The 11450-nt window shown below is 35.1% G+C and overlaps 1 pseudogene; it reads right to left on the reverse strand.

Annotated features, from left to right (window-relative positions):
* Nucleotides 1-7918: 7918 nt before the first annotated feature.
* On the reverse strand, nt 7919-9980 carry LOC149263752 (aspartic proteinase nepenthesin-1 pseudogene; annotated as a pseudogene).
* Nucleotides 9981-11450: the final 1470 nt, after the last annotated feature.

Genomic DNA, 11450 nt, shown 5'->3' on the forward strand with positions numbered 1-11450 from the left:
TACTCAATCCCTCCAGTTTTAAACATGTGACTTCTTGGGAAGAAACACATACTCTTAACTATTAGGCTCACTCAATCTGTATTAAATTTTTTATATATTAATTAATTAAATTTAAATATGAAATTTTATAAAATATAATAGTAATGGTTATACCATTAATTTAATCTAATGATAAAATCAATTTTAATTTATAGAAATTATTTATATTTTATATTTTTAATTATATGTTTTGAAATATTAAAATATTTTTATTTCTAATTATATGTTTTGAATATTATGATTATAAATATGAATCATTATTATTTAAATTTATTTTAATGTTATACATATATTATGATTTTTTTTAATCTAAAATTTTGTTTCTAATTTTATTAATAAAAATTTCATAATATAACAAATTGAATTGAATAGATTTATTAATTTTATTAAGGTTATGTTTTTATTATTATTTTTAATTGAGTGGACATTATGTTTGATTATTATTACTTTTGCTCTAACCCAAGGGACGATGTTGTAAATATGTGAAATTCGTTGTAAATTTTAGTGTGGAGTTTAAGGCCAAGGCTTCATCAGTGAATGCATAAGATTTTAAGTGGTGGTTGTATTTTCCAAGATAAGCTAGTGTATAGGGAAAATGCAAAATAATAGAATATCCACTAAAATGATTGTTTGAGAGGACAACAAGGGGACTATGATACCACAAGAGGGGATTTGATGATTTGATCTTGACCTGTGGGTTTGCGTACTATGCTTTCTTTCTCATATTTTCTTACAACCTTCACATCAATCTTGATTTGCGGGTGTGTGCTATTTATAAGTTCCATTTTTGTCATATCATGAGAGAGAGAGAGAGCGCACGCCTATGCAAGGCAATATCTTCCTTATCTCTTACATGTGGATTTTTACCACAATGTTAGGACCCTATACTACTAGTGTAACCCCTTATTGTTATTAGCACAACCCCATTATTATATTGTTGTACCCATGTAGTCTCCATATTGTTACTAATGTGCCCCATAGAAGCCCACTATTATTATTATTGTGCCCTTACATTATTATTGTTATGTCGGCTTTGATTATATTATGACCCCTTAGACTCCTATATATAGAAAGGAGGTCTTGTCATTTGTATCATCCAAGAATTGTTCATTTGTATAATGTAAAGGAGGTTTCCCCCTCGAAGAAGCTTATTTCTAAGGCGTTCATCTATATTTTCTATCTTTTTGTGGGCTGGTTTCATAACATTTGGTATCAAAGCTTTGGATTCTAGGGTTTCGCTGCTCCAAACAGGTCATCGTGACATTTGCGCTATAACTTTTTCTCTGCGACATTTCAGACGCTAAAAAAAAAACCCATTTGGGTCGAAATCGTTTTGAACTTCGTGTCCAAATTTTAGAGCTTTTCACGCTATATTTGAGGAGATAAGATCTGAGGAAGTTGGCATTTTTGCAGACTCTCAAATTACATTCCAAACAGGTGACCTGGGAAAAATCGTCATAACTTTCTCTTTGAGCATCAGATTGAGATTTCGTAAGAAGTTACAGAAAGAGGACAGACTGTAGTTTCTTGTGTGTATTTTTTAGATCCAAAAGTCAACAGTGACACGTGGCAAGTCATACAAGTTCGCTATTCTGAAAAGGTTTATAATCAGGTCTTCTTGGGAGATTGTGCATAACTCTTTCTTGGAGAATCTAATTTTTATCAGACTAATGGCATTGGAAAGAGGACACAGAGAACTACTACAGGTCACAATTTCAGAACTTAAACATCCGAAAGTACAGAGTTACAGTCGTTTCAAGATCGAGCTCCTAAAATCAAGAAAAAGCGAGATGAGGAAGTTTGATGGCAAGGATCCGGTAAATTGGATACTACAGATGCATTAATATTTTGATCTACATGGTGTACCACTATTACAAAAGGTATGTATTGCATCTTCATATTTAGAACAAGATCAATTTTTATGGTATAAAGGGTTTTGTTCTCGTAAACAACTTGTTACGTGGTCAATTTTCACGAAGGAAATTATAGCACATTATGAGAATACAAAGAGCAACACCTTCTTTAGAGCAACACCACAACAATTGGAAGAAAAAAGAGAAAGAGGGCTTTGTTACAAATTGGAAAGCAAAATTATGGCAACAAGGAATTCTACCCCTCACAACTATAAAGATGGAAGTATTGTTTCTCCTAGCCTTCCACAACCTACAATGGTTACACCATAACAATTGGAAGAAAAAATAGAAAAAAGGCTTTGTTACAATTGTGATAGCAAATTCACTAAAGGTCATAAGTGTGCTGAGAAGAAATTATTTTACATAGAGTATGAAGAGAAGAAAGAAAAGGATCAAGAAACATCAAAAGAAGAGGATATACGGTAGGACCCAGCCCCAGAGAAAGAAGAAATGAATCTGACCATATCTTCTAAAGCATTGGCAATAATTACCACTCCTCAAACTCTCAAGATAGAAGGACATATCAAGAAAAAAAGTTCAAGAAGTGAAAGATCACATCAAGAAAGAAGAAATGAATCCAACCATATCTTGTAATGCATTGGCCGGAATTACCACTCCTCAAACTATCCAGATAGAAGGACATATCAAGAAAAAAAATGTTCAAGAAGCGAAAGATCACATCGAGCATCGAAAAATGAATCAGGCCATATCTTGCAAAGCATTGGAAGAAATTACCACTCCTCAAACTCTCAAGATAGAAGGACATAGCAAGAAGAAAAAGGTTCAAGTAGTGAAAGATCACATCGAGCATCAACAACAAGTTCTCCAACTTTTAAAGGATAATGCCACTTTGGTGCAAAATCAAATGAAACAACAGGTAGATCAACATCATATTGAAAAATGTTTTGATGTAGGTGATTGGGTATTTTTACTGCTACATCTCAAGCAAGCTATTTATGAGAAGGAAATGTTAGCAATACTACATGCACTTAAAAAATGGCGACCTTACCGAATGGGAAGACACTTCAAGGTAAAAATGGATCATGATAGTCTTAAATACTTTTTAGAACAACTATTATTTTTAGAAAAACAGAAAAAATGGGTCACAAATATGTTGGGTTATGACTTTGACATCATCTATAGAAAAGGGAAGCAAAATTTTGTTGCAGATGCACTCTCAAGAAAGGATGAGGATGTGGAAGCATTGTTTTGTGCTATTTCTATTATCCAACCAGATTGGATAAACAAAGCAAGGGATGAATGGAAGAATGGCGAAGAAGTGTGACCACTCATTCAAACGTTGCAGAAGATCCCAATTCAAACAATATTGCCAGAACTTGAAGAGGAAGGAAAAATCATATTGGAACCTAGAGCAGTCACAGAAACAAGAACCCGACGGCTACGAAATCGATCAATTTCAGAGTATCTCATCAAGTGGAAGAACTTACCCGCTGAAGATTCCACATGGGAGGACAAGAATTTTATACAGAAGCATCAGGAACTACTCAAGCATTGAGGACAACACTTTTTGAAGGAGAGGGGCATGTTAGACCCCTATACTACTACTGTAACCCCTTATTGTTATTAGCACAACCCCATTATTATATTGTTGTACCCATGTAGTCCCCATATTATTACTATTGTGCCCCATAGAAACCCACTATTGTTATTATTGTGCCCTTACATTATTATTGTTATGTCAGCTCTGATTATATTATGATCCCTTAGACTCCTATATATAGAAAGGAGGTCTTGTCATTTGTATCATCCAAGAATTGTTCATTTGTATAATGTAAAGGAGGTTGCCCCCTCGAAGAGGCTTATTTCTAAGGCGTTCATCTATCTTTTGTATCTTTTTGTGAGTTGGTTTCATAACACACAATGATTACCACTCATGGGCACGCAAAAGGAGGAATCTCTCATGTTATGGAGATGTTTTTCTATGATTCTCATGGCTATTATGATAGTTGTTATGGATGTGAATGACAAAAGCTTTCCATGTGTTGGTAGTTAGTAAGAGCTCATAGAAGTGGGGAAGCTCACTACCTGGAAGAAAATGGGATGGTTGGAGAGAAATACCATAAGTGGAACGTCCATAGTAGTTGAGGAAAAATATTCAATATCCCTATCTAGTTGCTCATTAACTCTTATAAGAGGCTAAGTGTATTTTCTTCCAATTTGTTATCAAAATGTAGATAACATTTTGACCTCTTTTTGCACACACTCAAGAGCATTGGAAGGGAAGAACATGTTGAGGCCTTGTTGAGCAAAGAAGGGTGAATCTTTCTAATGTCTTATGAGGCAGTGGAAGAGAGTGCCATGGCTGGTCCGAGTGTTGAAGGAGGGCCTCAAAATATTTGTAGTGAGAATATTGGCTTGTCATGAGAGTAATGGGTTGGATTGAGCGGCTTGAGAACCTTATAGGAGGTCCCTTTTCCCTGGGGGCATTATGGTTTGGGTTGGGGTTAGAATCCATAACTAATTTCTATGGTTAGATGTAAAATCTAGCATCAAAAAGTAATTTGGTGGACATGGATTTATTACATGTAACTATTCATGGTTATTCATGAGGATTGTTTTTTCTATTTTTATAATGCATTGAATTGAATAGGTAATGCAATAATCCTAAGTATGCATTTTTATTTTCTATTGTTGGGCAAGAAAGGCATCTCAGGGTTACCCCAATTTGATATTAGACAATTTGGAGTTGGGAACATGCCTACTATTTTTCAAAATCAAAGAATTGATGCCATTGTTTTAAGAAGAGAATATCATTGTCCTAGTACCATATCCCCTTAGTGATCACATCACCATCCTTTCCACTCCCAAAAATAAAGTTTATCCATCCTCTAACAAGTAGGAGAAATATTGGGGCATATCCCAATTGTTCCTTGCACACTTGGTTATCCATTTAGACATGGTCTTATCAGAGATGACCCTCCCATGGAATGTACCAATAAGGGTAATATCAGAGTATAACAAACATCATTAACCATCCAATATTCTTTAAGAACTAGTTTCATATTTTCTTTTAACATCTTTACAAATGAACTCTTCCATATCCTCTTCATTTGGCACCTTTCCTTAGTAGGTTTCAATTGCCTTGATCTTGGTCTCCTAAGTTTAATATTTCTTCAAAACACATATCTACGTAATTATCCAATTATTCTACGTTTGAGAACTATTTTGGTCATAATTTTAGATTGTGATTTGATTGATTTTGGTCATATATGGTTTGAAAAGTGGAATAGTTAGACTACATATATACAACCAATTGTTTATACTCAACACTTATTCTCATCACATTATTAAGGTTCTCTATATGTTGGATTAGATTCTACCCTAGGTTTAGGTCATTACCCACTTCATTCACATTATTCTATATACCATATCCAAATCCATGCTTCCTCTCAAAATAATCATTTATATTACTCCTTGTTAGGGCTTGTTTTAGTCTTGCTAGATTAAGAAAACCTATGAATACCCTCCACAATTCCATCAAAATTGATCTCTGAGTTCATCGTGAGTTTATTTATCCACATCTTAAGCTCATTAACAAGATTGGTACAATATCCCCCTTCAAGGATCACAATGATGAGCCCTGCTAAGTGATCATAATATTCCTTTTAGGGTAATATTGTAGGGTCATGGTAGGAGAGATTACCAAACTTGGGTCTTGTAATAACGTGATTCAAGTTTTCTCTTGTGCTCACCTCTGATATGACAAAATTCCTATAGGTAGAGATTTATTTAGTAAGCCATAACTTTCAATTAAAATAGGGTTAGGGCCTTCTTTCTCCCCTAGGGGATTCCACCATACAAATGCAATTTTCCAATTGTCGCTACTCCCCTTGCCATCTTCCTCTCCCATTATCTTGTCTACATTTCACCTTAGACCTCCAATTTCAGCTCCTAAAGAGTAGATACAATGGAAAACTCGCATTGGACCTCTATTGGAACTTTTCAATAGTCCACTAACTTATCCTCCATTTCCATATCTCATTTAATGCCTATTCTTTTTGTGAGTTACTTAATACCTTATGTTTTATTGTTATAATATATTCTCTTACAAATCTTAATTTGTTATATTTTACAATAATGTGGTATAAGATCTATGTGTTTTGATGTTTAGGAGATCTAATTGTTTTCATCACATAATACATTATGTGGGCAAGATGAGGTGGAGAGGGAACCCTATGTGCTTTTCAAGTTTTCCTTGTGCTTTATGCATGATTCCAAATAAATAACATGACACTGTTAAAGATGTTATCAAGTCATAAGATAGTTTAGCCCAATTTTACAAGTGTTTGAAAAACTTATAAGAGAATTTAGGCACTTAGTTATAGACTCATGAAATAGGTTTTTTAAAAACGAAAAAACTATGTTGCATGTATAGACAAAAAAGTACACAAAAATAAAGATGATGAATTAAATAAGTCAATAAACCTTTCATACCATATTAGTTTTGTACTAATTAATCGAAGAGTCCATGTTATACATAGAGCTAGTTATAACCTGATTGGTTCTCCCAAAATTTCCTATCCTCTCCTACCCTATGATAGGCTTTGGGATATTTGATTCATTAAGGTGATCATTATTTGCAATAAGGGTTTCCTTTTCCATATATTTAGCTTTCTTTATAATCAACATAAATATCTTCACATCTGTATAACTATATATACCTATATTTTAGTTATGTGAAAGTCTCCATCCTCTACATTGCAAGGCAAGGCATAGTATATTTATATGAATGTCTCCATCCTCTCCATTACCATGGGTGAGCGACAGAGCGAAAGCAAGGATTCAAGAGCAAGCTTTTATTTTTTTGGGTTTTTGTTAAGGAGATGGATAATAACTATTTCTTTAACCCTAATTTAATTAATAATAATTTAATTGGTAAATTAAAAAATATATTTGATAATAATTTAATTAATAAATAAATAAATATATTTGTTAAATTAATTTTAATTTTAATTTTTTATTAAATAATTATAAATTAAATATATTTTATAATGATTTGATTTGATTTTTATTTTTTATTATAAATTAATAATATAAAAAAATAGTATCGGTGAAAATTATATAGAAAATATTATATTTTTTTTATAGGTTGGAAAATCTATTATAATTTAGTTGTCAAACCAGTAGTGAAGACAACCATGTTTAGTTGCTAATGGCGAATGCACACTGACTCTTATTTAAGGAAAATGACCTGGAATAACCCGCTGGTTGTCCATAAAGGGGCGGCAGACTTTCACGCTGCTAGATGCCTTTGGGTCTTACGCCATTAACCTATTTCCTTAAGAAAACAAGCTCTTAGCCAAACAAAAACAATTTTAAGGCATACTCCACACCCAAAAAAAATTAAATAACTTTATTCTAAATCAAATAATATCAAAAAAATCTTATAAGTAATTTAAGAGGGTAGGGAAAGAAAATGAATACAAAATCTTATAAGTAATTTAAGAGTGTAGGGAAAGAAAATGAATGCAAAATCTTATAAGTAATTTAAGAGTGTAAGGAAAGAAAATGAATACAAAATCTTATAAGTAATTTAAGAGTGTAGGGAAAAAAAATGAATACAAAGGACACAGTTCAGACACTGATTCCTTAGAGACTTTATTTTATTGTAATGAATAATATGAAAAGTTTCAATGGAAATTGCATATAGATACATTGGAACTTGCATTAAAAGATAAAATGCATTGTAACATGTGAGGAATAAGTGATGTGACAAATTTATTCTCTGCAGCAGCATAAAAACTTTAAATCGGTCTCCATGAATTCTTCCCCTCTACTCCTAAACTGGTTTAATGCATATTTTGGTTTAACTGGTTTAATGCATATTTCTTCTCCTGCATAATTCTCAAATTTTAAGACACATCATCCTATTTCTGCAAATTCTGCACAATTCCTTTCTTCCTTGTTATTCTTCAAAGCAAAGAAAATCAATCACATTCTGCAAATTCTGCACAATTCCCTTCTTCCTTGTTATTCTTCAAAGCAAAGAAAATCAATTACATTCTGCAATTAAATTCGAGCAGAAACATGGAATCGACGATTATTTAAAATATTACATTGCCCTGTGCCAGTCATAATCTTATATTTAATGACTATTGGATATACCAGGCCACACAATACACCCACCCAAACTGTTAGAAACCTGGCAAACAGCACTCCATTAAAAGATATACGCCAGCCAGAAACTTATACACCCAACCGTTAGAAACCTGGCAACCAGTTTCCATTACCAGATATCACTGGTAAAATACATAAATTGCAGTTTTATAAACGAAGATCGATGAGCAGGGTAGAGAAACTAGATTAGTTGGGAAGATGCACAATATTTACTCATAAACTGTCACATATTGCACGCTCGAAGGATAGCAGCTTGTTTTCCATGTCATACAGAATATGGTAATTCTGCTGTTGAACATTCCAAATATGGACATGCCAGAGTTTGGCAACATTCCAAGGCACAACAAACCGCTCTTGTCTAAAACCATGTAATTCTCTCTGGGCAAATGGTAATCCGCTCCCCTGAAATGAAAAGTGATAATGGGAAATTTTGGCAGAGACCCTCTCGATGCAGGGGGTTTATAGCACAGGTCCAGCCCAATTTGAGAGCCATCCGCTACAGGAAGCTTAATTAAAGAACTCAATTCTTGTTTCACCGCATCGTAACCGGCTTGTTCCAGATATGTTACAGTCGTTCCAGAGTCGATAACAAAGCCTCCACTGCCATCAGATTGAAGGTTGAAAGTATCTTTCTTGATATTCAGCAATTTCCCGCCAACGCTGATGTCGTCCAGAGAAAGATAATAGAAGGTCGATTCTTGACTGTTTTGGACTATGGGAGTCGAACTCGAGACCTTGCCGCTCAATCTTGCAGATTCTCCAAACATCAGAGGGCTCGTTTTTGACTGAGAATCGTCGATTGTCATCAGACAGTAAGAAAATTTCTTCGGCATTGACGCAGAGAGCTGTGAAATTAACGACAGGGGACCTTGTCCCAAGCCCACTATCCCAGCCCCTTGATCGAACCCGTTGCCTTCATTATTTTGACCGCATCCAAAGGCAAAATTTGGGATTAATTGCTTTGTTCCAGATTTGGAAGTTAATGTCAAGGTCTCGTATGAGAGAATCCCCACAGTAATTGAGAAATCGCCATACGTATACTGGTATTCACTGCTAGCTATATTCTTGCTTTCAAACTCTGGCAGCGCGTTGCAAAGAAGGCTTTTGCATGGAACCTTGTCGTAAGTGGAAGAACGCGAAGGATCATAGATTGGAGTTGGCTGCTTATAGAAATCAGTGCAGGGCTTGCACTGCGTCCATGTTAGGTCGCTTCCTGTGTCAAGAATTGCAGAATAGGATAAAGCTGGCGTGCCAATTGCCAGCTTCATGAGGAATTCTCCACTTCCTGTATTTACAGAAGCTCCAATTTCTGTGGCCTTTTACAAGTTTTGATCACTGGACTGGCCCGGTATGCGTTGCAGCCTTTGCTTGCTTCGTCTTACTGCTCTTTGCAGGCGATCAGGGAAACTAATATTCCCTGGACTATATGGAGACAGCAGCGAGTCTATATGTATCAGATTTTCTCTGAATCCAGGAACCTCTTTGTTTGTTAGCTTCTCTCCATTTACAGCAGAACTGTATCTGGCTGATACAGAAAGCAATAAAAAAAGAATGAACAGAATCCCCATGCTAGCACCAGACATTAAATGCTCTGCAAAATTGTATGTTGGTCTAGCCATACAATTGCATATATAGTCTGCGAGCAGATTAGGAAGAATATTTACTTTACTGGCCGGACCACAAACCCTGATTACTTTAATATAGATTTCTACAGGTGGCCTGTTAAGCCTATAACTGTGTGAAAAACTTTCTGTAGCATCAGTTTCCTAGCTCGCAATATATTATTCTCAGAGCACTAAGAGTGACTGACCTGGAAATCTTTGCAAAATATTATTCTCTGTGCACTGAGTCAGAGACAGGGAAATATTAGCCAGTCAGCAAGCTATATGGTGCTAGATCCACTCAGCAATCTATGATGGTGCTACACCCATTCTTTTGGTTTTCCAGTTGAAGTAACTTTAAGATCCATTACTGTCACAGTCGTGGCATTATACTTTATTGCTTTGTTTTTAATGTGGACTTACTGTATAGATGTATGTAGACAAGATTCAACTATTTGTGACACAAACTAAGTTGCTTTAGGTTTATAAAAAGATTTTATTTAACAAGTTAAATATCAATATATTAAATTGGCAACGGCTGTGGTATCATATTTATATTACACGAGATTGCATCCGTGCCATTATAATTTTTAGGAGGAATTGCCAAGCCCATAAGAATAGTCCTTAGATAAAATGAGACTCGAACTTGTGACTTGTACAGCAACACAGATGACCTAACAAATTATCCACTAACCACAGATCAAAACTTTGGGGATAAGTTAAACATCAATTTATATTATTAATAAATATAATATATATTTTATTTTAAGAAAAAAAAGATGAGATTAAATGGTCTTTGCGGACAAGTTAAACATCAATTTATATTATTAATAAATATAATATATATTTTATTTTAAGAAAAAAAAGATTAGATTAAATGGTCTTTCACTCCCATCCAACACTTAAATAAGGAAGAGTGTCGAATATGTTATGGTTGGAGCATGACTTTAGAACGTTCAAGAACATATGAGGTTTATTTGTATGGTTTGGTTGGACGTGAGTATCGTTGGTCAATCTCTGGTTATGGGCAGTGAATCGATGAGGGAGAGCTCATTCTGTGGAGCACAAGGTGGCTACTTGCCGCAACCATACCTCAGCCTCTATCTTGTGAGTGGGAAGTGCATTAGGGGTTCTCAAATTAATGGTCTAGGAAATTTGTTGGCGAAACGGTCTAGGGAATAAACATTTGGGACCCTTGTTCTCTTTAGGATGTGTTGTGTGTGGGTGAATTCAGTGTAGCATAAGAGGGCGACACAATTGACAAGGAGACAATTGAGATTATTGAGGAGACTTGCCCTCTTTTGGGTGGTGTAGGTATGAAGTTTATGTTCTATTTTCATTTCAGTTTGGTGTTTAATTGATAGGGTCTTTGTTGTGGTATTTGGAGAGTCCAAGTGTTTGACATATCCGACCATTGAAGACAACGAAATTATTTGTTTGCCTTTTTCTCCTCCTTCTTGTAGTAATATGGTATTGGAGGTTGGGTGGGGGGGCGGGTTGGTAGGGAGAGGCACTACATTATCTGGGGGTGGGTCTGGAAGCATTGTATGGAGAAGGGGATTTTGTAGTAGGGTGACTTGGTGGAGTCTCGACATATCGACTAATTCAACTGTGAGGGGTCAAATTAGTGTCGTATAATGGAGGGGGCAAGGTACTTGGATAGACACAAATGAAAGCTCTGGTATCTGGTCATTTGGGTGGGAAGTGGATGGGCAAGTTGGGGAGGTGATTTGGGAAAGTTGGGCGTTCTAGCGGGCTT

Source organism: Pinus tabuliformis, chromosome 6 (genome assembly GCF_031772625.1).
Source record: "Pinus tabuliformis cultivar Carrire ecotype Pingquan chromosome 6, CPIR1, whole genome shotgun sequence".
Taxonomy (NCBI): Eukaryota; Viridiplantae; Streptophyta; class Pinopsida; order Pinales; family Pinaceae; genus Pinus; species Pinus tabuliformis.